General features: G+C 40.3%; 1 protein-coding gene and 1 long non-coding RNA gene across 2 annotated transcripts in view; one reads left to right on the forward strand and one right to left on the reverse strand.

Moving 5' to 3' along the window:
- LOC140714589 (heparan sulfate glucosamine 3-O-sulfotransferase 3A1-like) overlaps positions 1-25,659 on the reverse strand; it is a 186,171-nt gene that overhangs the window by 155,366 nt on the left and 5,146 nt on the right. The gene's annotated exons all lie outside the window — the stretch shown is intronic.
- Positions 2,025-25,659, forward strand: part of LOC140714591 (uncharacterized) — an 82,788-nt gene continuing 59,153 nt past the window's right edge. The window contains exon 1 of the long non-coding RNA XR_012095941.1: positions 2,025-2,083. This is a non-coding gene — a long non-coding RNA (uncharacterized lncRNA). The remainder of the gene's footprint in view (positions 2,084-25,659) is intronic.

Raw genomic sequence — 25,659 nt, forward strand, 5'->3', positions numbered from 1 at the left:
TCTGATTCTGACATGAATTCACCCCCTTTCATTGATTCTAACTCTCATTGCTTCCACCGATTATTTCACAACCCTTCACTTTCTTTGATGAAAGAAATAGGTGTCAGATGCTCTGTATGTTCATATTGCAGAACTATGGTTTGTAGAGTCAGGCAGCACAGAAACAGGCCATTCAGCCCACTATATCTATACCTATCAACAACTAATCTCCTTTGCCAACACTGCCCATTGCACTTTTCAGCAGTCTGGTAGGAAAATACATAAAGTGCAGGAGAAAAGTTCTTTCAACAGCTTGAGGCTATTGTATCAACCAATATGATCCTACACTTCAAATCCACATAAAGGCTGCCAATGCAAGTCCAAAGATGAGCTAAATTCCGGACATGAACTGAGAGTGACTGTCCTTAATACTAAGGCATAAGTTGAACAAATGATGCATTGCAGGACCTTGGTGGAATTAACACCAACAGGTATAAAGGGGAAAACACTTCACTGATGGGAGTCATACCTTGCAGAAGGGAAGATGATCACAGTTGTTGGAGGTCAGATGTCCAGTCCCAAAACATCATTGTGGGTCTTCCTCAGGATAGTGTCCCAGATCTACACATCTTCACTACATCATCAGTGACCTTTCTATTATCATAAGATCAGTAACGTAGTTTTCTGTAGAATATCCAACAAATTAAACAGCCCATCCCACATGCATTAAGGGCTGATTAATGACAATTAACATTTTCATCACAGTAGTGCCATTTCCAGCAAAAGAGAGTCGAACCATTGACACTCAATAGCATTACCATCGCCAAGATCCCAACTATCAATATCCTGGAAGTCACCATTGATTAGAAAATCAACTGTCTCCAAGGGCTGATAGAAAGTCTGGGTATCCTGAAATAAGACAGCTCCTTATTAGCAATGCCTTTCATTATCTATAGTGTGTGCTGTGAGGAAATAAGCTCTGAATATCTAAACCAGTGCAGCTGTGGTAAATTAGTAAGTTGCTTCGTTATTGCCGCCTGTAGTCCAGTGAAAAATTTGTCTTGCATACAGATCAGTTCATCAGAACAGTGTACTGAGGAGATCAACAGAGTGCAGTGTAATATGTTACAGTAGAGAGAAAGAGCGGTGCGGGTAGATGATTGCAAGGGGGTAGATTGTGAGGCCGAGTCCATCTTATTGCACTATGAAAACATTGAATAGTCTTGCAGCAGTGGGATAGAAGTTGTCCTTGAGCCTGGTGGTATGTGGTTTCTTCCGCTCGAAAGTGGGGGTGGGGGGTTGAGAAGACAGAACGTCCAGGGCGAGTGGAGTCATTAGTTATGCTGACTACTTGACTCAGGCGGTATAAAGTATAGACAGAGACCATGGAGGGGAGACTTGTTTCTGTGTTGTGCTGAGTTGTGTCGACAACTCTCCACAGGTCTTACAATTCTCAAGAAAGACATCATCATCAAAAGAAAAGCAGCAGCTTGACTGGCACCCAGGAGGACCATTAAACCACGTCCCAACCTCCCCCTCCCCCATCTGCACATATGTACGCATTCCTCTGCCCAGGCTCACAGGAACATGGCCATCTGTTAGTTCCCCTGCAAGATCTCAAACCATCCTGGCAGAAATATAGCACCTATCCTTCAGCAATGTGGGGTCAAAATCTACCCAACAACATAGTGGGCATATCTTCAACTAAAGGATTGCACTGGTCCAAAAAGGGTGCTCATCACCATCTTCTCAAGGACAATTAGGGATGAAGAATAACCACAATCTCACTCAGATAGCAAAACAGAATAAATTTTGTTGTAGATTTTGTTGTTGTAGAAGATTGGTAGTAGATGCCATTAGTAGCTATTTTACACCGAAACGTGATCTATGGTTATTCCCCCTTCAGATGCAGTCAGTAGTAAAACTCAGCTCACCTCTGGCAGCCAATGGATCAACTGATTTATTAGAATGTCATTCAGAAAACCTTGAAGAAACCATGGGGAGGAGTTCACCTTTGATTGTTGTTGCTGGACTGCGCAGCGTATCGGCCATTAGCTTAATCATCTCCACACATTTGACTTCAAAAGTAGTGAAGGTTTGGTCGGTGAGTAAAACAAAACACTGATATTTTTTGGTTCTGTTTAGTGCTAGCAATCAAAGAAAAAAATCTGTGCACTTGGACAGTCCTAGATATTTGACACAGAGATTAATGCTAACCAGTGTTTCTGATATCAGACTGATTCTTCTACATTCATAAGATCCTGACTTCACTTCCGATAATTATTTGCACAAGGAGGTCTCTGGAAAATGCTTTGAACTTACTGTGGGAATTGTATTTATAAGCAAAGATGAGCATTGTGAAGTCCATTCTGGGAGTTATTTCTAGAGTAACATAATGGTCACTGCAGCTGATGCAGATTTAAGAAATGTTTAATTATTTTTTTAAGTGGAGGATGCACAATGATAAGTTTGCTCTGTACCACTAAAGATTTAGATGGTACTGATATAATACTTGTAGGACCATAAAGTAATAACTTGGCATTTTTTTCCACTTTTTAATGGATTCTTTTCTATGTGCACTATCTCATCAGAGTCCAGGTCTCTTCACCCTTGCTTTTGCCCTGCCCCTGTCCTTCCTCTGTCCTCCCCCACTGCCCACGTGCTGCACATTGTTTCATGTATGAGGATTCTAGTGAATACACAAAATTGGCAAGTGGGGAAAGAGCAGCTGGTTCAGCAAGTCCATCCCACAGAATGACAGCTCAATCATTGTGACTAAACACTCCCTTCTTTGACTGTGTCAACTACCTCCACCCCACCCCACTCCATCCCACCACCTACAGTATTGTAATCTCCTGGGACAGGCAGACAAAACAAACAGGGTAGAACATCTTTAATGTCCTGTCTTCTGAATTCATGACACTCTAAACTTCTGACCTTCTGTTCTATGCACTAGTGCACCCAATCCTCATCTTTTGCTCCCTCTGTTAAGTAGGTCATACAAATATTGCAAATCAAGCCATCTAAAAATAAGGGGGGGGGGGGAAGCAAAGAAGACACATCATAGATCTGATAAATACAAGGAAATCCACAGTACATTTGTTTTGTCATGACTCAATGTACATGGGAAAGGAATTACAGTTCATTTTTAGTGCTGACATTATCATACTTTCTTCTAATCATTCTTGGACCTTGTCATGTAATGCTTCCCATTAAACCAGCCAGTGTAAATGCAATTGACTGATAAACTGAGGAAACATAACGAGGAGTCATGTGGCATGTTCACCCTACACCACCCAACAGCATGGGACAAATTTATTCTCAGATATCGACTTCTACTCCATTGTTACATCAACAGAGTTGTCCCAATTACATAAGATCACAATTTGACAGGCAAGACTATTTTCAGTTCTAAGCAAATGCTTTCTGTAGACTGCGATTCTGAAAGAGCATAACTCTTTTTTTCTGGTGTGTCTGTGCATTCAGATCCTGTTGATTAACAGTATCAGCTTCTGTGAAAATTTGACCTTGCTTGGCACAGGTTTACATGTGCATGTGAAACTAATTAGAGCCAATGCAAATAGTTGTGCCGGGCCCAGTCTTTAACTTTATTTAAATAACAAAGGCTATATGTATTATTGAAAATTCAGTGGATTAAAAGGCATTTCAGAAATTCCAGCAGGTCACGAAGTGAACTTGATCTAATATATAATATTCAACTCCCACTTAACCCATCACTAATGACAGCGTTAACTTAAATCTGCTATTTTATTTAGAACCTACTGTGAAATACAAACCTGTATTCTGCATCAGATTTTACAAGACCCAGCATTGAAATGTGGAATATTCTGGCTTCATTTTAGATCAAGGATACCTTGTTCAAATGAATTACTTGGCCTCAAAATCTGGTCAGGCTAATTATGCCTCATTTTGTGCAATATTTCTAAGCAAGAATTTAACCAGGGAGCTTCTTTGCTTTTCGTACTGACGGACCGCTTATGACTATTCAGTCATCTTTTAGTTGTTAACAGACAAGCATTCAGTGAAGTTCTGGAGAAGGAGAAGTTCTTAGTCATTTGCAAATGTCACCCACTCTTTAAGAAGGACAGAAGACAAAAGAAAGGAAATTATAGGCCAATTAGCCTCACCACAGTGGTGGGCAAAATATTGGAGTCGATTATTAAGGAAGAGGTTTCGGGGTTCTTGCAGACTAATGATAAAATAAGTCAAAGTCAGCATGGTTTCTGTAAAAGTAAATACTGCCTGACTAATCTGTTAGTGATCTTCAAGGAAGTAACAAGCAGGGTGGACAAAGGAGAGGCAGTGGATGTCATTTACTTGGATTTTCAGAAGGCATTTGATAAGGTGCCACACTTGAGGCTGCTTAACAAGATAAAATCCTATGGCATTACAGTAAAGATACTGGCATGAATAGAGGAATGGCTGACAGGCAGGAGGCAGTGAGTGGGAATAAGGGGGCCTTTTCTGGTTGGCTACCAGTGACTAGTGGTATTCCTCAGGGATCCGTATTGGTACCATTACTTTTCACATTGTTTGTCAATGATTTGGATAATGGAATTGATGGCTTTGTGGCAAAGTCTGAGGGTGATACAAAGATAGACGGAGGAGTAGCTAGTGCTGAGGAGGCAATGTGATTGCAGCAGGACTTAGACAAATTGGAAGAATGGGCAAAAAAGTGGCAGATGGAATCCAGTGTTGGGAAATGTATGATAATGCATTTTGGTAAAAGGGACAATAGTGTGGACTATTATCTAAATAGGGAGAAGTTTCAAACATCAGAGGTGCAGAGGGGCTTGGGAGTCCTCGTGCAAGACTCCCATAAGGTTGAGTCTGTATTTATTTCAAGGGGAATAGAATATAAAAGCAAGGAGATAATGCTGAGGCTTTATAAGACACTAGTCAGGCTGCACTTGGAGTATTGTCAACAGTTTTGGGCCCCATAATCTCAGAAAGAATGTGTTGTCATTGGAGAGACCAGAGGAAGATCAAGAGGATGATTCTGGGAATGAATGGGGTTAACACATGAGGAGCGTTGGACAACTTTGGGCATGTACTCAGTGGAATTTCGAAGGATGCCGGGAAATCCCATTGTAACCTACCGAATGTTGAAAGGACTAGACAGGGTGGACGTGGATGTTCACTGTGGTCAGGGTATCCAGAACTAGAGGACACAGCCTCAAAATTGAGGGGCAACTTTTTAGAATGAAAGTAAGGAGAATATTTTTTAGCCAGAGAGTGGTGAATCCGTAGAATGCTTTGCCACAGACTGTGGTGGAGGCCAAGACAGTGGGTGTATTTAAGGCAGTTGATAGTATCCTGATCAATCAGAGCACCAAAGGATATGGCGAGGTGTACAGGGTTGAGTAGGATCCAAGATCAGATATGAAGGAATGACAGAGAAGACTTGATGGGCTGAATGGCCTAATTCTGGTCCTATGTTTTATGGTCTTATTATCCTACAAGCCTAGCAACTTCAGGAACCCCTTTGCCTACTGTAACTAAAGCTGCCAAAACAAAAATAAATGAAAACAAAGATGAATACTGCCCAGAAACCAGCTGAAACAAGAAAAGGGAGCTCAGCCAGAATTATTTCACAGTTCAATTTTGGTTCCTGTATACTCTGCTACAGAATACATATCTGTAGCTATCACCAAAAAAAACCCAAATGCCACCATTTAATTGTAACAGACACCATTAAGCTGATAGTTAACCATATCCTTCTAGCTGCCACTCACCACAGTTATTCATGAGTTAGAGAAAGTCACGGGCATCAGCAACCACAAATTCATAAAGACTCGGCCAACGTTTAGGATGATACTTCAAGTCACACTGACCATTTTGGGCATGAGAATCCAACGTCTGTAGCAGATGCACACATTCAATATCCATGGAAAGACTGAGGGGTAGAGTTCCTGGTTTTTGATCTACCTCAGATATGGTAGATAACATTTAATGGAATATGTTCTTGCCCATGGAGAATCAGTCACTTGCTTATCAAATGGAAAATGTAAGATAATCCTAGGTGCACCAGACATAGAACATGTTATGTTAACCTACCCACCAAGACCTGATATTCGGGTCACCTCATTTCTTCATTTGACAACTCAGGAGGCTACTAATTGGCATGGCAGACTGGTCATGCAAGTGTGAAGCTTTTTACGTTATACAATGCAAGGAGGAGAAGCCAAAGAGCAAAATGTGAAACCCTGGTAAACCATAACTTTTCAGTGCCTTTTTAATTATATTATTATTAAACTCTGGCATGGAGTGTTCGTATCAGAAATATATTGGCATATTTGTCAATCATTTTGGAGCTCCCATCTGTGGCATCAAACTAGAACTGACACTTACAATTTCTCTGCTAAACAGCAAGATTATGCTATCAAAAATGAAAAATGGAATTACTCCTTAACTTTCCCAGCAGAAAAGTTATGCTATTGACTGCATATTGCATAGTGACAGTTCATGTCAATGATTGTAAAGTTGGCCACTTGCTGTCTTAAAATGTCACAGCATTGCAGAGTCACATTTCCATGGGGCTACTAAACCAATGTCAAGCCTCTCAACTGTAAAACAACCACCAGATCGCAGGCTCCAAAAGGATTTATATTCGGGGCAGCAGAGGCCTGTGACATTAGCATTGAGAGCAATGTAGACAGACCACGATTGTCCCTCTAAGCAGCACTTCCATGAGAATCCTAGTGAAAATTAGAAACAGGCTTGCAAGACATTCCAAAACAGACTTGTATATCTCACAATGGATGGCCTAAGAAGAATACATGGAGGAAGGTGCAAGGAATGAAAAACCTGCATTGATAAACCACCATGCATGAGACTCTACAAGAGAAGAAGGACCCTTTGTAATGGAAGCAAACGTCCTGATGCAAGAACCAACCCAAACGATGATCATCTCTCTGCTTCCACATTGAGCTCATCCGGCAGCTTGTTTTTGCCTGTTTGCAGTGGAGGACCTGCAGCAACTAGAAAAAGAGCTCATAAACAGCCGTGTGATGATGATGAGATCTGCTGTTAGTGTAGTTGGGTGAGGAATGAAAATAGTAAGAACGTCCTACTTCTGTCTCTCAAACATGACACAGGAATTTATTTTGCTTCTCAATTCAACTTGTACGTCAGAGTGGATAATGTGTCAAAATCTTTGTCTATCACCTGTAGCATTGTTAATTGAGGATGAATTTTCAGTTAATCAGACCCAAAAATATACCAAAAGTCAAATGTCAAAGTGTAACCAGGAGACAGAAACATTGGAACAACTACTGTCCAAATTATCATCCCGCCCCCATTTCTTTCCAGCAAATCTCCTTTCATCTAAGGGTGCGGTGAACTATACAATAGAGTTGCCTCAGAAATAGAAAAGAGCTACAGATTTGCAAATACAGGTACCTCTGCAATCAATTAGTTTTGACTACAATTACTCATTCTAGTTTTTGGCAGTGACTTCCATTTTTTCTTCATTGCTAGCCTTTACAATGTGCTTCATCTTTGTCCAAATATCACACATATTTCCTCTCTCAAATGTGCTGTTTGGTCAATGTGAAGAAACAGTAACTGATCTACCTAGTTAAAAATCCGCTAATGATTTTCACGAACAATCATTAGTGGGATGGTAATGGCATTGTGAAAAACAATCCTAATATAACACATGGGTAGAGTTATTTGTTTTACTTGGAAGCTCTATCAATAGAAAAGAGTTTGCAGAAAACATTCACTCAAATATTTCTTCTGCCAGTAATTAGTGTGTGATTATTTTTCACCTTGAATTCTTCAGGCTTATTTTTACTACATATATTTCATAGTTAGCACCAATCAAACCAGTTCAGTTCAGGGGGACAATGGACAGATTTACATCCAAAAAGTTATACACCATTACAGCATCCAAACAATGGTTGCAATCAGCCAAAATGAATGATTGTATTGAATTCCCCTCAAGCTATTCCTGGTAGCGTATGTGCAGGACAGAGTCACCCTCTAATCAACAACAGATTAGTTTTCTGTAGCCTGGCAGCAAATGCCTCAATGTTTCAATCCCCATTCATAAGTATCACAACACACTGCACTAAACTGCCCATGTTAAACAAGAAAAACAAATAACAGTGGTATTTCGGAACCAAAGTTGACAGTAAAAATCTTTGCTTTTGCAACATGTTTTAGGGCGGTGCTTATGATAAAAGGGAGATCATGACCAAATTATCAGCCTCGTGGCTTTAATAAAATCAAAGCATATCACAATCTCCACCGTTTCCTATGCCAGTATTGGTGCAGTCACACCTTCAATTTCTAACACAGTTCCAAAATATTTTAAACTCAAGGTCACAAAAGCACAAGCATCACATTGTGAGCAGTTCTGGGCCACTAATCGAGAAGCGATGTGTTAGTATTGGAGAGGATCCAGAGGACGACCACGCGAATGATCCTGTGAACAAAAGGGTTTACGTATGAGGAGCAGTTGATGGCTCTGGGCTCTTACTCACTGGATATCTTGAACATGTCCTCGATGGCAGAGAGGCTTTGAAAGTAAGATAAGCTTTATTTGCACGTGTACATTGAAACATCCAAACATACAGTGAAATGTGTCATTTGCATTGATGACCAACACAGTCTGTGGATGAAATGGGGGCAGCCTGCAAGTGTCAGCACCGACATAGCATGCCCATAACTTACTATTGAAGCTGTAATAGCACTATACTAACCACTACACTACCATGTCTGTGATGGAGCTGGCTGAGACTATAATTCTCTTCAGCCTCTTGTGATCCCTTGCATTGGAGGCTCCATACCAGTCAGAATGCTCTCTAACATGCATCTATATAAATTAACATGAGACTTTGGTAACATACCAAATCTCCTCAAAATCTTAATGAAATAAAGCCTACGGTATGCCTTTTTTATGATTGATTCAAGATTCAAGATTCAAAAACTTTATTGTCATTCCAACCATACATCAGCACTGCAGGGCAGAATGAGACAGCGTTTCCCAGGGGCAAGTGCAATCATAACATAACAAACGCAACAATAAATAGTAAACACAACAATAAATAGTAAAACACAACAGCCACATGTCAGTTAAAATCAAGTTATAAGTGTCCAGTGCAAGTTAAAAGTGTCCAAAGCAGAGTCAGGTAGAGCAGCTATTTAGCAGTCTGACTGCCTGTGGGAGGAAGCTGTTTAGTGGCCTTGTGGTTTTTGTTTTGATGCTCCTGTAACTTTTACCTGATGGCAGAACAAATGGTTCATGAAGAGGGTGTGAGGGGTCTTTATTGATGTACCGTGTCTTCTGGAGGCATCGACTCTGAAAGAGGTCTTGGACAGAAGGTAGGGAGACCCCAATAACCTTCTCTGCTCCCCTAACCACACTCGGCAAGGCTTTTTTGTCGGCAGCATTGCATAAATGTTTTGGGCCTAGGATAGATCCTCGGAGATGTTGACACCCAGGAACTCGAAGCTGCTCACCCTTTCCACCTTTGACCCCTCAATGAGGATTGGTGTATGTTCTCCTGACTTCCCCTTCCTGAAGTCTACTATTAGTTCATTGGTCCTAATAACATGCCTTTGAATGACATCACCTGGGATAATATATACTGTGGGTGCAAAATTACAAGGGACCAATGTTAAACGCTTAGATTACTCCATTGCTAATAGTGTGCAGTGAGAGAGGCAAGAGACTCCATGGTTTTAAGTCTTTGAGGTCTTCAATATTAGCTCCTGTACAAATGATTTCCATTCATGTAATTGCCCATCAAATGTTGCAGCTCACAGTATCCCTATGATACAGTTAGGGAGAATCCCTCCCCCAGGATCTTAACCCAGAGTCAAAGCTCTCACAATCATCCAACACAAGAAGGGGCCTGTTGAGGGTTCTTGGCCTGAAACATCAACTGCTTACCTCCCTCTGTAGATGCTCTCTCACCTGCTGAGTTCCTGCAGCATTTTGTGTGTATTGCTCTGGATTTCCAGCAACTGTACAATCTCCTGTGCTTATCACTGTTCACCCTTCCGGCAGATTCACAGTATATCTCTTCTTCAACTCTTATCCAAATTCCCGGCCAAAATATAAAAGGATCGTTCCGCTCTTTCTAAATTCTGACTTAATCTGATAAACTGCTTCTAAGTAAACACTCATCCTGCAGATTCAGCATCAGGCCAAAGTACAAAGCTGTGTGGGAGTAATTCTGCGGGATAGTCTTACACAAAGTCCCACTTGAGCATCCTAGGCTCAAAACATTTATGCAATGCTGCCAACAAAAAAGCCTTGCAGAGGGTGGTTAGGGGAGCAGAGAAAGTTATTGGGGTCTCCCTACCTGGCATTCAAAGTCCCATAATTAACATTCTTCCTCCACTTCCACCACTGGTCCCAACAGCGATACCAACAGAAGCTCCCTTTATCAGATTTGTTGTTTGACAAGTTTTTAAGAGTGGTGTTAAATAGTTGCAAACTGCACGCAAATATGGAATGTTACCTTACCCCTTGGTTATTTATTTTCAATGCGGTCCAATTTTGTGACAATGCTTCCATCACATTGGTAACCGAAAGAATGCATTGTCACTCTGCTGACTGCTTGATCAATGGGCAACGATGCATGTTCCAGCTCCTCCCTCTTATTATGTCATGACTGGAAACAGGTTACTTGAAGATTAAATGCTTCTACCAGAGAGTCAGGTAACCTTTCATTATTCCCTTTAATCCTGCATAATAACAGTGTCAGAATGTCACTAATGCTCCATTACACACAAGACAACTAGAAAGAAAAGCCTGAATTTCCCTAAAGACCATATTGACATAGGTATTGATTTTACCAAGTTTACTAAGAAATCCATTTGGGCAATATCTACTAAATGAATAATTCCTTTATCCCACAAAACTACATGCAGTTTCATCACAGAGAAAAAAAATCATACTTAAGATTAAAATGCATAGTTTATTTTCTAAATTATGTTTAAAATGATTGGGCAAAAACTTACATTTGGATATACGTTTTTTTGGGTGTTTTTAAACTGTCATAAAGGTGGCGTATTTAGACTGCAGTGCCACTAATGTGTGTCCAATGAATTTAATATGTTGTTTGATATGCACAAGTTACAGTAAAAGAAGGAGAAAAGGAAAAAGAAAGGTCCTATAATATTCCACCAATTAAGTCATTAGTACAAAATAAACAAATCGTTATGGAAATAGATGGTATCATTGATAGTTCTTTCTAACCTCTGAAAACCGGAATATTTCTTAAGGCTCACAAGAAAATATTGGAACCCTTCTGTTGATCAAGCTGTGATGAGTGCCTAATCCGAAAGACACAACCAACAAAATGAATTTGCCTGTAAACAGGAGTGAATTTACATTCATTTTGCTTCACATTCCCATTCGGATATGTCCATATGTGGCCTCCCTTACTGCCATGATGAGACCAAACTCAGGTTGGAGGAGCAACACCTCATATACCGTCTGGGTAGTCTCCAGCCCCTTGGCATGAACATCGAATTCTCCAATTTCCGGTAATTCCTTCCCTCTCCTTTCCCCCATCCCAGTTTCACTCTGCCTCCTCTTCCAGCTGCCTATCACTTCTCTCATGATTCTGCCTTCTTCTACTACACATAGTGCTTTCCCCTTACATTCCTTCTTCACCTTTCCTGCCTATCCCCTCCCTGCTTCCCCTCCCCCACCCCTTGATCTTTCTTCTGATTGGATTTTCACCTGGCACCTACCAGCCTTCTCCTTCGCACCCTCTCCCCCACCTTTTTTATAGGGCCCCTGCCCCCTCCCTCTTCAGTCCTGATGAAGGATCTCGGCCCGAAATGTCGACTGCTCGTTTCCACGGATGCTGCCCGACCTGCTGAGTTCCTCCAGCGTGTTGTGCGTGTTGCTTTGACCCCAGCACCTGCAGTGTACTTTGTGTTTAGGAGTGAATTTATCAGTGTGGTGCCTCAGATTTACATCATAAACACCAGTTTTTCACCTTAACAGCAGGGGAACCACAGAGGGCAACATCGCACCGCTTTTCCCAGGCAGGTCTGTTTTTTCCCCCTCTAACGTGTTTGATGGTAATGTAGACATTCCTATACAAAGCAGGAACCAATGCTCACTGTACACATTCTGATTTTCTAATTTCCATTGGGGTAATGCATGGACATGTTTCCATCATTTCCGATCTGTATTTGAATTAAAAACCCAGCCAACAGGAAGGTAGTTGTGGGAATTGCTGCAACTGAGTTAAATATTTAGAAATTGGATTTCACCATTGCTAGGTGCACTAGAATAAGTCCCACTTCACTGTAATACTCAGTCTAGAAAATAACAGGCCACTTCCTGATGGCCAAACGTTTTAATTCTGATTCCCATTCCTGTTCCGACGTGTCGGTTCATGGCCTCCTCTCGTGCCAAGAGGAGGCTACTCACATAGTGGAGGAACAACACTTAATATTCCATCTGGGTAGCCTCCAATCTGATGGCACAAATAACGTTTTCTCCTTCCCGTAAACAAATTCCACCCCACTTCCTCTATTCCCCACTCTGACATTTTACCCCTTCTTATCTACCTATTACTTTCCCCTGGGTTCCTCCTCCTTCCCTTTCCCCTGAGGTCCACTCTCCTCTCCTATCAGATTGCATCTTTTCTAGCCCTTGGCCTTTCCCATACACCTGGCTTCACCTATCACCTTTCAGCTAGCCTCCGTCCCCTCCCCCCACCTTCTTATTCTGGTATCTTCCCCCTTCCCTCTCAGTCCTGAAGAAGGGCCTTGGTCCAAAATGCCGACTACCTATTCATTTTCATAGATGCTGCCTGACCTGCTGAGTTCCTCCAGCATGTTGTGTGTGTTGCTTTGGACTCCCAGCATCTAGAGACTTCCTTGTGTTTATGATAAGCCACAAAGTTGATTGAACTGCAACAATAGTGTTTTATACCCTAAAACAGGACTTGTGTACACAGACCCCAGGCTCCATTAAACTTAGCTGATGGGACTTTAATGTACGGCAAGCTGAAAAGTGCATCAGCTCTTACAGCTGTATTCACCAGAGAAGCCAAGGAGGAGGGGAAAGAGGTACACAGATTGGTCAGATTGGCACAGATACATGCCAAGATGAAGTTTTTCTGTGCTTGGGGTTTTGAGGGTTCAGAACATTCACCATTAGAAGAATCTAGCAGAAGAGACTCAACTGCTCTCCATAAGAGGTGAGGATCTATCGACTATGAAGCAATACCTGAAAGAATTTGTAGCCTGACAGTTCAACAGTAATGGAAACACATCTCTTTCTAGCAGACACACACAATCACTCAAATTAAACTTCATCCCCACACTGTGCACAGGCCACCCTATCCACCAGTATCATCATATTGGACACAGTTATATCTTACTTTATCTTTGCAGCTTTGGGAAAAGCCTCTCCAGAAGAAGAGTTCACAGTTTGAATTTAACCAAGTCATTGCTGGTGCTGCAAAGACAGAAGTTGTTCTTTGTTTGAGCAATGTTAGTAAATACAGATAATACTTAAATGCTGCATCTTTTATTTCAGTTGAAGAGAAAAGCATTTGAAACTTATCTAGAACAAGAATGGGATTCGCTTGAAGTGGTTGTTCCAATAAGTTTGCTGCACATTGAATTGTCAGTTCTTGGTGAAATGTTATCAAGATATTTTAATTTCAACCACAAATACAATATACTGTCTCAACAACAAGACAAATATTTTTCAGGGAAGAAAATCTACCATCTTTACGCAGGCTGGCCCATGGTAGTGTAGAGGTTAGCACGACGCTTTACAGTACCAGCAACCTGGGTTCAAAATGATCAGACAAACTCAGCATTTTAACACCATCATTCCTATAGTCCTGATGTAAAAGCTACTGAACCTGGGCCTCTGAACCTCTCTCTGCAACTGAATCCTTGACTTCCTGACAGGAAGACCACAATCTGTGCTGATTGCTAATAACAACTCCTCGCTGATGATCAAAACTGGCACACCTCAGGGATGTGTGCTTAGCCCCCTGCTCTACTCTTTCTATACCTATGACTGTGTGGCTAGTTATAGCTCAAATGCCATCTATAAATTTGCTGATGATATAACCACTGTTGGTAGAATCGTAGATGGAGATGTGTGGATATAGAGGAGCGAGATATACCAGCTAGTTGGCTGGTGTCGCAGCTACAACCTTGCACTCAATGTTAGTAAGACCAAAGAGTTGATTGTGGACTTCAGAAAGGGTAAGATGAGGAAATACAAACCAATCCTTACAAAGGGATCACAAATGGAGAGAGTGCGCAATTTCAAGTTCCTAGGTGTCAACATCTCCGAGGATCTATCTTGGTCCCAACATATTGATGCAGCTACAAAGAAGGCAAGGCAGAGGCTATATTTCATCAGGAGTTTGAGGAGGTTTGGTTTGTCACCTAAAACATTCAAAAACTTCTGCAGATGTACTGTGGAGAGCATTCTGACCAGCTGTATCACAACCTGGTAGGGAGGGCTAACTGCACAGGATCGGAAGAAGCTACAGAAAATTATAAAATTAGTCAGCTCCATCATGCGTACTAGCCTCAGTAGTATCCAAGATTTCTTCAAGGAGTGGTGCCTCAAAAAGGTGGCATCCATTATTAAGGACCCCCATCACCAAGAACATGCCATCTTCTCATTGTTACTGTCAGGAAGGAATTACAGAAGCCTGTAGCACACAGTTAGTGTTTCAGGAACAGCTTCGTCACCTCTGTCATCTGATTTCTAAATGGACATTGAACCCATGAACACCACCTCACTTATTAAAATTATTTCTGTTTTTGCACTTCTATTCTTAACTATTTAATATACATATCTATATTAAGGTAATTCATTTATTAAATTTTTCTATGATATCAATGTTTTACATTGTATTGCTGCTGCCAAGTTAACAAATTTTACCACATTTGCTGGTGATAATAAAACTCACTCTGTTCCTGATTCAATTCCCACCGCTGCCTATAAGGAGTTTGTACATTCTCCCCATGGCCATGTGGGTTTCCTCTGGGTTCTCCGGTTTCCTCACGCAGACCAAAGACGTACCAGTTGGTAGGTTAATTGGTTATTGTAAATTGTCCTGTGATTAGGCTAGGATTAAATCATGGGATTTCTGGGCAGCGGGGCGTAAGGGCCTATTCTGTGCTGTATCTCAATATATATATGATTCTAGATCAGCCGGAACGGATTAAGCTGCCTCTCCAGTTCAGAATAGTTCTGAGTGAACAATAACAATGAATCTTCACAACCCATGAACAATTAAATAAAAAGTTTAAAGTAAATTATGTTTTTAATTCCTATTACATTTTATTGTTGGAACTGCTGGGGATTAAACCATTAAATCAACAATGACCATTGCAGTTGTCATTCCTTTGCGAGAGCTGGCTAATGTTTACTCTACCTTTCATCACAGTAATAATGTTCACAACAAACTTCTACAGAGCTCACAGTACAAATTGAACATAACGAATATGGTGAAATTCAAGAGACCTGTAAATGGACCTTCCTTCATAATTTCAGCCAGGTCTAAAAATATTCCATCAACAGATACATATTCATTTCCCATCAATTTTCAGTATTTTGAAGGAATCATTCCTCTGTCCCTTTGTTCCCAAAGAGCATGCCCTGTCTTATGGCACTTGCAACTCTGGTCCTTTCACCTTTTCCCTTCCCACCATCCACAGGTTCAAACAATCATCATTTCTTCCAATCTCACGTACTGTGGTCACTATTCACAATTCGGCTTCCTTTACCGTGGAGAAACCAAACTCAGAGTAAATTATCTCTCTGTGGGGCTCCTGCACTTATTCTGAAAGAGTGACCTCGGGCTTCTGCTTACCTGCCCCTTTAATTCTCCATCCAATTTCCACTCTAACCTTTCTAATAGGAGAGTCCTTCGATAATGCCCAATGCAAGTTTAAGAACAATACTTCATTTACCATCTTGGAACACAGCAGGTTGGTAGAACTAATAATGAATAATCCAAATTTATGTAACTGGCACCTTGTCTCTTTCTGATTCAGAAACTGCTAATCTGTGCTTTCTACCTGGCATCTGTCTGTAATTACGGTCAGTCCCCAGGTTACAAACGAGTTCCGTTCCCGAGTCCGTCTTTAAGTCGGATTTGTACATAAGTCAGAAGAAGTCCACCTGCTATTATTTAGCGTCAGTTAGTCAAACGTTTGTCTTAGTATATAGTATATCTTTTACCTTTCTATGCATATAAAACACTTAAGAACCGTATGTATTCCAATAATTAAACCACTGCGTTGCTTAGTAATAATTGTAGCTTTCATCGGGGCAGGGCCTTTCACATGCTCCATTATTCTCACTTTATTCTTTATCCTTTAGAATTGTTCCGATCGTTGACTGACTGTAGCCTAATGCTTTTCCAATGACCAATGATGTTTCACCTCTTTCCAAACGCTTTATTATTTCCACTTTATTTTCAATCGTGATTGCTTCCTGTCAACGGAACAGAAACACTGCGGGCGCCGGGTCCTGAGCTTTGCCGGCTCCCGAGCTCTGCCGGGTCCTAAGGTCCACCGCACTGAGACAGATTAAATGGGACAAATGGGGGCTGTGTTGGGTTTGGGTATTTCATCCTCCACAATATTCCGCGTGGGAATTTAAACTGGAGGTGGCAGTGTTTTTTTCACGAAGTCGAGTTGCGAGCTCGACATCAACCTGGCATGGATGGAGAGCGCGTTCAGGAGCGGTCTGTCACTGGATCGAACTTGGGAACCTCTGTTCTTGAGCCCGGCGCTGATCTCACTGTACCACCAGCCAACCGGAAAGGGGGGGGGGGGTCTGGGTCAGGGTGAATCTTGCTAAGAAAAATTTAACCCAAATACAATGTTACACACTCAACACAGTGTCAACGGCAACGACTTAAAATGTCGGACAGCATCGTGATCCAACTTAAAATGGCGGACGGCTTTCTCCTTCCTCGGTTCGTAAGTACGAGTTGTTCATAAGTAAGACATTCGTAACTCGGGGACTACCTGTATGACACTTCTAGACATGTTCCATAGCCTTGCTATTAGCAACATTTAACACAGATCTGTTTCTAACTTTCTTATTTACTCATTTGGTCTCATCCTAGTCATTTTGTTCTTGCCCCCTTTACCTTATCTGCAAATGAATTTCTTTTGTTTCCCAGTCTGGTCCTGCAACATTAACTCTCTTTCTCTTTCTGTAGAGCAAAGGTTCCCAACCTGGGGTCCACAGACCAGTCAGTTAATGGTAAGGGCCCATGGCAGAGAAAAAGGTTGGGAACCCCTGCAGGAGAGGCTGCGTGACCTGCTGTTTCCCGCATTTCCATCATCATTCATGGTAACCAGCTAAACAAGTTTAATTTTGCTAAGCTTCCAAAAGCAATTGAGTACTGAATTTTTAAAAGGCACCCTTCAGTCAGGAGGTGATTTTGGCACTAATGTAAAACAGATGTAGCAGGGTGACCACCATTTGTAGACTTCTGATATTCTGTAGAATTTAACGGAAAGGAAAATCAAAAGAATTGTACAACAGGAAGTCCATCAGATGTCTTCCACTTAGCTATATCATTACTGTCAGTTACATTAGTCCCACACCCCAGAAAAGTTATGGGGAGCCCAAGCAAATGGAATAAACAAGAATTCACAAATTTTTCTGCACCTAATCTTCCAATGTTACGTTGAGAAGTGAAAGAACCTCTACAGAGACATTTAGCCTGGAATATCTAACGTTGATAATAAACTGGTTATCATTTATATTAGATTCCAGGAAATCAAAATGATGGGTCGTGTAGTCTTTAGCCAGCTAACCATGTTCAGCTAGTGCAAGACATGAGACGACACAGATTCAATGGGGAATGTAATGCAAATATTCTGAAGATAAGGGTTGAGACAAGAACTCTTTTACATATTATTTTGCTTTACTTTCATATTTTTGCTTATATTTTAATGTTTTAGCAAACAGTCTTTTTTAACAAATGGAAGTCTGACACCTATATAATGTTAAGCTCCAGAATGAAAACTGAAAATGCTTACAAGTGGAACAGCATTTTCTGGGAAAGAAAGTGTTAACTTTTCAGGTAAAGTATCCTTTGGCAGGGCATCAACAGCATTTTCTGTTTTTATTTCATCATCTGCTGTTGATTTATTTAGTTATTTATATTTTTCTATTGCTAATCTCTGGAATGCATCAGGCCAGTGTATGCAGAAGGTAGGTGCAGATGTAGGGCTCTTCAGGCAACAGATCCAGGTGGAGGAACATGGCCCAATGTGCATGAAATGTGTCCATGTTTGTGCAATATATCTGTTAGCAGACCCAGTCACTCACATGTCTGCTGTTCTGCTGTCAGAACAACAGAGCCATATTTAGTGGTGGCCAAGGCAGCCAACTCACAAAAATTGCTTAACTTGTTAAGCTGAACAAGCACTCAGCTGAAAGTGTTCTAACCCTGTTTCCACAATTGTGCTTCTAAAGCCAAATATTATCTTTAAAAATAATACATATTAAGGCAACACACACAAAATGCTGGAGGAACTCAGAAGGTAATGCAGCATCATTGGAGGGGAATAAACAAATGTGAATTGTTTGTTCGCCAACCTGCTGAGTTCCTCCTGCATTTTGTGTACGTTGCTCAAAATTTCAAGCATCTGCAGAATTTCTTGTGTTACATACAAGGACAATGTAGCATTGAAGAAAGATGCACTATACAGGCCAACTAATCACATCTCCCCCCCCCCCCCCCTTTGGAAACTTCTGCTTGTCCTCAGAGAGTTGGGAGAATCAGACCTTTCAAGTCTCTTAAAAGCTTGATGCAATGGCTCAAAGAAACAAAAAGTCAATGTCATTCCTTTAATGAGTACACTCAGTGGCTCGTTAATGCAAATATCTAATCAACCAATCATGTAGCAGCAACTCAATGCATAAAAGCATGCAGACATGATCAAGAGGTTCAGCTGATGTTCAGACCAAACATCAGAATTTGGGAAGAAATGTGATCCAAGTGACTTTGACCATTGTTGGTGCCAGATGGGGTGGTTTGAGCTTCTCAGAAACTGCTGACCTGCGAGAATTTTCACACACAATAGTCTCTGGAGGGAATGGTGTGAAAAACAAAATAAAACATACTAGTGAGCAGCAGTTCTGTGGGCAAAAACACCTTGTCAATGAGAGAGGTCCGAGGAGAATGGCAAGCCTGATTCAAGCTGACAGGAAGGCAACAGTAACGCAAATAACCATGTGCTACAACAATGGTGTACAGGAGAGCAGCTCTGAATGCATAACACATCAAACTTGAAGTGAATGGGCCTCAGGAGTGTAGAAGACCACACCAGGTTCCACTCTTGTACTTAATAAACTGACCACTGAGTGTATTGCTAATGACAACCTAATATATGGCAAGAACCATATACTTGGCAATGTGTTGAAAAGCAAGTAAGGGTGGGGAGAGCCAGCCTTGGATTGCTAAGGAAATAAAAGAAGGCATCATACTAAAAGCTTGTGCATACAAAGTCACCAAGAGTAGTGGGAAACTGGAAGATTGGGAAAACTTTAAAAAGCAACAAAGTACCACTAAATAAGCAATAAAGGAAGGAAAGCTAGATTATTAAAATAAACTAGCACAAAATATAAAAATGGATAGTAGAAGTTTTTATAATTATATAAACTGGAAAAAGGTGGCTAAGGTGAATGTAGGTCCCTTGGAGGATGAGAAGGGGAAACAGATATTGGGTAATGAGGTAATGGCAAAGGCTTTGAATGACTATTTTGTGTCAGTCTTCATGGTGGAGGACTCATCTAACATGCCAAAGAGAGATGTTATAGATGTGATGTGAGGTGAGGGCCTCAATACAATAGATATCACTACAGAGGTAGTGCTGAGCAGACCTGTGGGCCTGAAGATAGATAAGTCCCCTGGTCCTGATGGAATGCATCCTAGGGTACCGAACGAAATGGCAGAAATTATAGTAGAGACTTTGGTGATGAGTTACCAAAATTCTCTGCACTTTGGGCAGGTCCCAGCAGATTGGAAGATGGTGAATGTCACGGCACTGTTCAGAAAAGGATGTAGGCAAAAGGCAGGTAACTATAGGCCAGTTAGTTTAACATCTGTAGTTGGGAAAATGCTTGAAGCTATCATTAAAGAAGAAATAGTGAGGCATCTGGAAAGAAATGCATCCATTAGGCAGATGCAGTATGGATTCAGCAAAGACAGGTCCTGTTTGACAAGCTTACTGGAGTTTTTTGAGGGTATAATGAACACAGTGGATAGAGGGGAACAGATGGACGTTGTTACTTTGATTTCCAGAAGGCATTTGGTAAGGTGCCACATGAAAGACTTATCCATAAGATAAGGATGCATAGAGTTGGGGGATGATGTATTAGCATGGATAGAGGATTAGTTAACTAATTGAAAGCACGGAGTTGGGATACATGGATATTACTCTGGTTGGCAATCAGTGGTGAGTGGTGTGCCACAGGGGTCGGTGCTGGGCCCGCAACTGGTCACAATATACATTAACAATCTGGAAGAGAAGACAGAGTGTAGTGTATCTAAGTTTGCTGTTGATATGAAATTGAGTGGAAAAGCAAATTGTGCAAAAGATAAGGAGAGTCTGCAGAGAGATATAGATAGGTTAAGTGAGTGGGCAAGGGTCTGGCAGATGGAATACAATGTTGGTAAATGCAAGGTCATCCACTTTGGAAGGAAAAATAAAAGAGCAGATTATTATTTAAATAGTAAAATTTGCAGCTTTCTGCTGTGCAGAGAGACTGGGGAGTGCTTGTCCATGAATCACAAAAGATTGGTTTGCAGGTGCAGCAGGCTATCAAGAAGACAAATGGAATATTGACCTTCATTGCTAGAAGGATTGAATTTAAGAGCAGGAAGGTTATGCTGCAACTGAACAGGGTACCGGTGAGGCCGCACCCGGAGTACTGTGTGCAGTTCTGGTCTCCTTACTTGAAGAAGGATATAATGGCTTTAGAGACAGTGCAGAGGAGGATCACCAAGTTGGTTCTAGAGATGAGGTGGTTAGACTATGTGGAGAGATTGTGTTGTTTGGGACTGTACTCACTGGAATTCAGAAGAATGAGAGAACTTATAGAAACATATAAAATTATAAAAGGAATAGAAAGGTAGAGGCAGGAAAGTTGATTCCGCTGATCGGTGAGACTAGAACTAGGGGACATAGCTACAAGATTCGGGGGAGTAGATTTAGGATGGAGATGAGGAGGAACTGCTTTTCCTAGAGAGTGCTGAATCTGTGGAATTCTCTGCCCAATGAAGCAGTGGGAGCTACCTCAGTGAATATATTTAAGACAAGGTTGGATAGATTTTTGCATAGTAGGGGGATTAAGGGTTATGGGGAAAAGGCAGGTAGGTGGAGATGAGTCCATGGCCAGATCAGCCATGATCTTATTGAATGGTGGAGCAGGTTCAATGGGCCAGATAGCCTATTCCTGCTCCTATTTCTTATGTTCTTATAACTTAATAATAAAATTCTGTATATTAATATACACATGTATAGAAGAGATCAGAAAGCTAAATATAATTATAAAGATGGCTTATGTTTAATATTGTAACTTAGTATATTTGAATTGTCTTGTTCCTAAAGGATTATTCATCTTAAAGATTACATTGGTATAGAGAAGAAACTGGAATTGTCTCTTTTTAAAGAAATAACAAATAGTTCAAAATTACATGAATTGACTATGTCACTACTGTCTGCAAAGGAGTCATGGGAATTTGAGAGAATCTTGTGTGCATTAATAAATTAGAGGTATGTCTACAGTTAAATATAAATTAAACACTGTTAAATTGCAATCCTCCCGAGATAAATACACACTGTATTTGAAATGTTAAAGTATAATGCCCTGGCTAGAGCCAAAACACTTTTAAAAACTATTAGATTAATTTAGCTGTGATGTTCATCTCTCCTTCAATTACACAAAAACTGTCCATTGGTTCAACAGAGATTTTTCCCTTCAAGAATATGTTAGAACTTAGCGCCCTCTAGAGTCAGCTGCAACATCTCTGGGCAGATCAAGCAGCAAGGAATCAGTTCAACCAATCAAATTACAGAATCCTCTCAAGTGAATATATACAGAAAGCAATGTTATAATATTATGCTGGGGTAACTGCCCAATCTTCAGACCATGTCTAAACTATAGGTTATAGAATTAAGGATAGCAATGTTTTCCTCTGGAGGTCAAACTTATTCATGTATTTAGAGTTACAGTGCGGAAAGGTCCTTCTGGCCCTTCAAGCTGCTTGGCCCAGCAACCCCTGACAACTCTGATTTAACCCTAACCTAATCACTGGACAATTTACAATGACCAATTAACCTATGGCTTTGAACTGTGGGGGGAGAACAGGAGTACTCAGAGAAAATGCAGACATTCCACAGGAAGAACATTCAGACTCCATACAGAGCATACATGCCCCAAACTGTAATAGCGTTGTTCTAATGCTAGGCTACCACGGTGCCCAAATGGTATGAATGCTAAAAATGTTTTTTTATCTGTAAAACTTAACAAGCATGAAATCTCATTCATCATTTTCAAATTTAAAGATAATTAATCACATATACTTTTTGTTTGTCTCCTTTAATGGCATGTCAATATTTTAAGTTATTTCATGTTCTTTGGAATCGTTTAAATGTTTTGTTTTACTTTACACGTTGCTGGCAACTTGGCTTCATGAGGCAGCATCTATGTAAATAGAAACAGAGATAGCTTTCAGGTTGCAGATTCTACATGATAAAGTTTGCTGAGAACTTTTCATAGATCCTGCCACACAAAGCAGTAAGTAAAATATAATAAATATAAATAATGTTTAAATTATGCCAAAGAAAGTAAAATAACGATTAGAATATAGTTGTGGTATTAAAGGAGACCATTCTAAAAGGATAACAGGAGGACTTTTTTTTTCTTGTGACTAATTTTACTGTTTTCTTATATGTGCTGTATGTGCTTTGTGCTGTGTATGACTGATAGTACTGTGGTTTGTACCTTGGCTCTGGAGTAATGCTGTTTCATTTGGTTGTATTATGGGTATTCATGTATGGCAGAACAATAATTAAGCTTGAACTTAAAAAAAGTTATACTGAATGAAAATTTACTTAAAATGCTAATTAATTATCTTCTGAGAAATGTATTTCTATGTCCGTAAAGTTAAGCTTTCAGCACCAGAGTTTTCATTCAGCAACTTATTTCACCGATTACACTGAAGAAAGCAATACTTGTTCTGCAATGTATGCTTCTTAGTCAATTAGCTCACCTTATGGCATTAATTCCTCTGCATATTCTGCAGTGGAAAATTGAAACAGTGCATCTTGTGCAGAAGCAAGGTACCATTGGCATCACTTTCCAGATACCTATGTTTTATGACACCTGTCCAAAAGCTAACAATGCATGTGCTGATGACGTAAGGCATAGAAATACATTTCTCAGAAGATAATTAATTAGCATTTTAAGTAGATTTTTATTCAGTATAACTTTTTTTAAGTTCAAGCTTAATTATTGTTCAGCCATACATGAATACCCATAATACAGCCAAATGAAACAGCATTACTCCAGAGCCAAGGTACAAAACACGGTACTATCGGTCATGCACAGCACAAAGCAAATACAGCACACTTTTATCCCATTGTAATAACGAATTGGTGCTGACAACTTCATTGTTATTTCTGTAGCAAAATCCAGTTCATTTTATCTCACCATGTGTTCTTAGATGCAATTACCTTTGTATGCTTTACCATTGTTTAGTTACTAATTAATTTGCACATGAATTGATGTTTTTGATGCACACACAATTGTTGGAAGAATGTCACTGATATAATGGAAAGGACAGGGATCGGCCATGAAAAGCTATTTTTCACATACTGAATTTTAAAGACTTGCTCTGGTTCTTCATGAACTGTACAAACAAGTTTGTTTTCTTTGTTTGGGTTTCAATTTAAATTACAAATGGGCACATCTGGTTTGGCTGAATCAGAACAGGAACTACTTTTCTCTAAAATGTATAATCCAAAATGGAACAGGCTAACCACAAACCACAGTGCTCTTAACTTTGCATGTGCCTTTCCATCTCCACGTATACTTATCCATTCTGCAGCTGGTTCTGCTTCATATTTCAATATTACTTGCAAAACATTCTAAGCTTAGGAACATGATAAGGCTAAAATAATTTAGTTGCTGTAGTTTTTGCTGTTTGCTGTCATTGCGATAGTACATTTAGTACTGAATAGGTGTTAATCGTGTAGTACAAACACAAAAAGCTTTTACTTGATAACAAAAATTGAGCAAAATGAGGCAACCTAAAATATACTCAGTGGTTGCTCCAGTACCTAATAAAATGGCCACTAAGTGCACTTCTGTGGACTTCTGCTGATATAACCCATCCACTTCAAGGTTCAACATGTTGTATATTTAGAGTTGCACTTCTGCACACCACTGTTGTTATTTGAGATACTGCTGCCTTCTTGTCAGCTTGAACCAGTCTGGCCATTCTCCTCTGATCTCTCTCATTAACAAGGTGTTTTCCCTCACAGATCTGCCACCTGCTGGATTTTACTTTTCACACCATTCTCTGTAAACTCTAGAGACTGCTGTGAGTGAAAACCCCAGGAGACCAGCACTTTCTGAGATACTCAAACCACTGCCTTTGGAACGTTCTAAGGTCCAAGTCACTTAGACTACATTTCTTCCCCATTCTGATGTTTGGTCTGAACAACCACCAGATCTGTTGACCATGTCTGCATGCTTTGAGGTGCTGACACATGATTGGCTGATTTGATATTTACATTAACAAGCAGGTATACAGGTGTACCTAATTAAACTGGTCACAGAGTACATTTGAAACCCAATAGCATAATTCATGATTTACACAGTAAAGTTCAAATAAACTACGTCGTACTGATATCATACACCTGCATATATCCATGCATGTTGCTTCAATAATACTTAATATTAGAAATGCGTAAAATTAGAAGATCGATTGCATATCCTTTTTCACCATGCGTACTCACAAGCCATGGCTCTTATTACACTATAACAGAAGTAGATATTGTTCCTTCTTGAACTTTTTTTCAAAGTTCTAATTGCCTCGATTTAAAATGATTGACCTGTCTGAAGAGAAAATCTTTTGCTCCCTTCCTCCACCCCAACCCCCATTTCATGTACATACTACCTGCAATGAGAGAAAAACCAATTACACCCATACAGTGAAATTCATTTTGGTTGGTAACATAAAAGGGGTGAGGATAGATCAACATCTTTTCCCGTTAGCTATTATTCATTTTGTGTGGCTGCCCCCGACCATATTGTTCATGTTGCTTCATAGCAATTGAATCAGACTCACTCAGAAATGGACCACGCAATAAACTGTGAGACATTTTGTTATGGAAGCTTTTTTTAAAAAACTGTGATAGCTTTTAAAATAGAACAGTGAATTAATGAATATGCTAAAATATAGGCAGATTGATAGCAGTCACCATGTTGGAAGCAGTACACATTGTTTGTCACAATGAAGGAACTAGCTCTAGATATGGTTTCTTTAATGTCCAATGTAATGCTGCCAGGATGATCAAGGACACGACTCACCCAGCCAACACACTTTTTGTCCCTCTACCCTCTGGGAGAAGGTTCAGGAGCTTGAAGACTCATACGGC

The sequence above is a fragment of the Hemitrygon akajei genome, chromosome 22 (assembly GCF_048418815.1).
Source record: "Hemitrygon akajei chromosome 22, sHemAka1.3, whole genome shotgun sequence".
In the NCBI taxonomy this organism is placed as follows: domain Eukaryota; kingdom Metazoa; phylum Chordata; class Chondrichthyes; order Myliobatiformes; family Dasyatidae; genus Hemitrygon; species Hemitrygon akajei.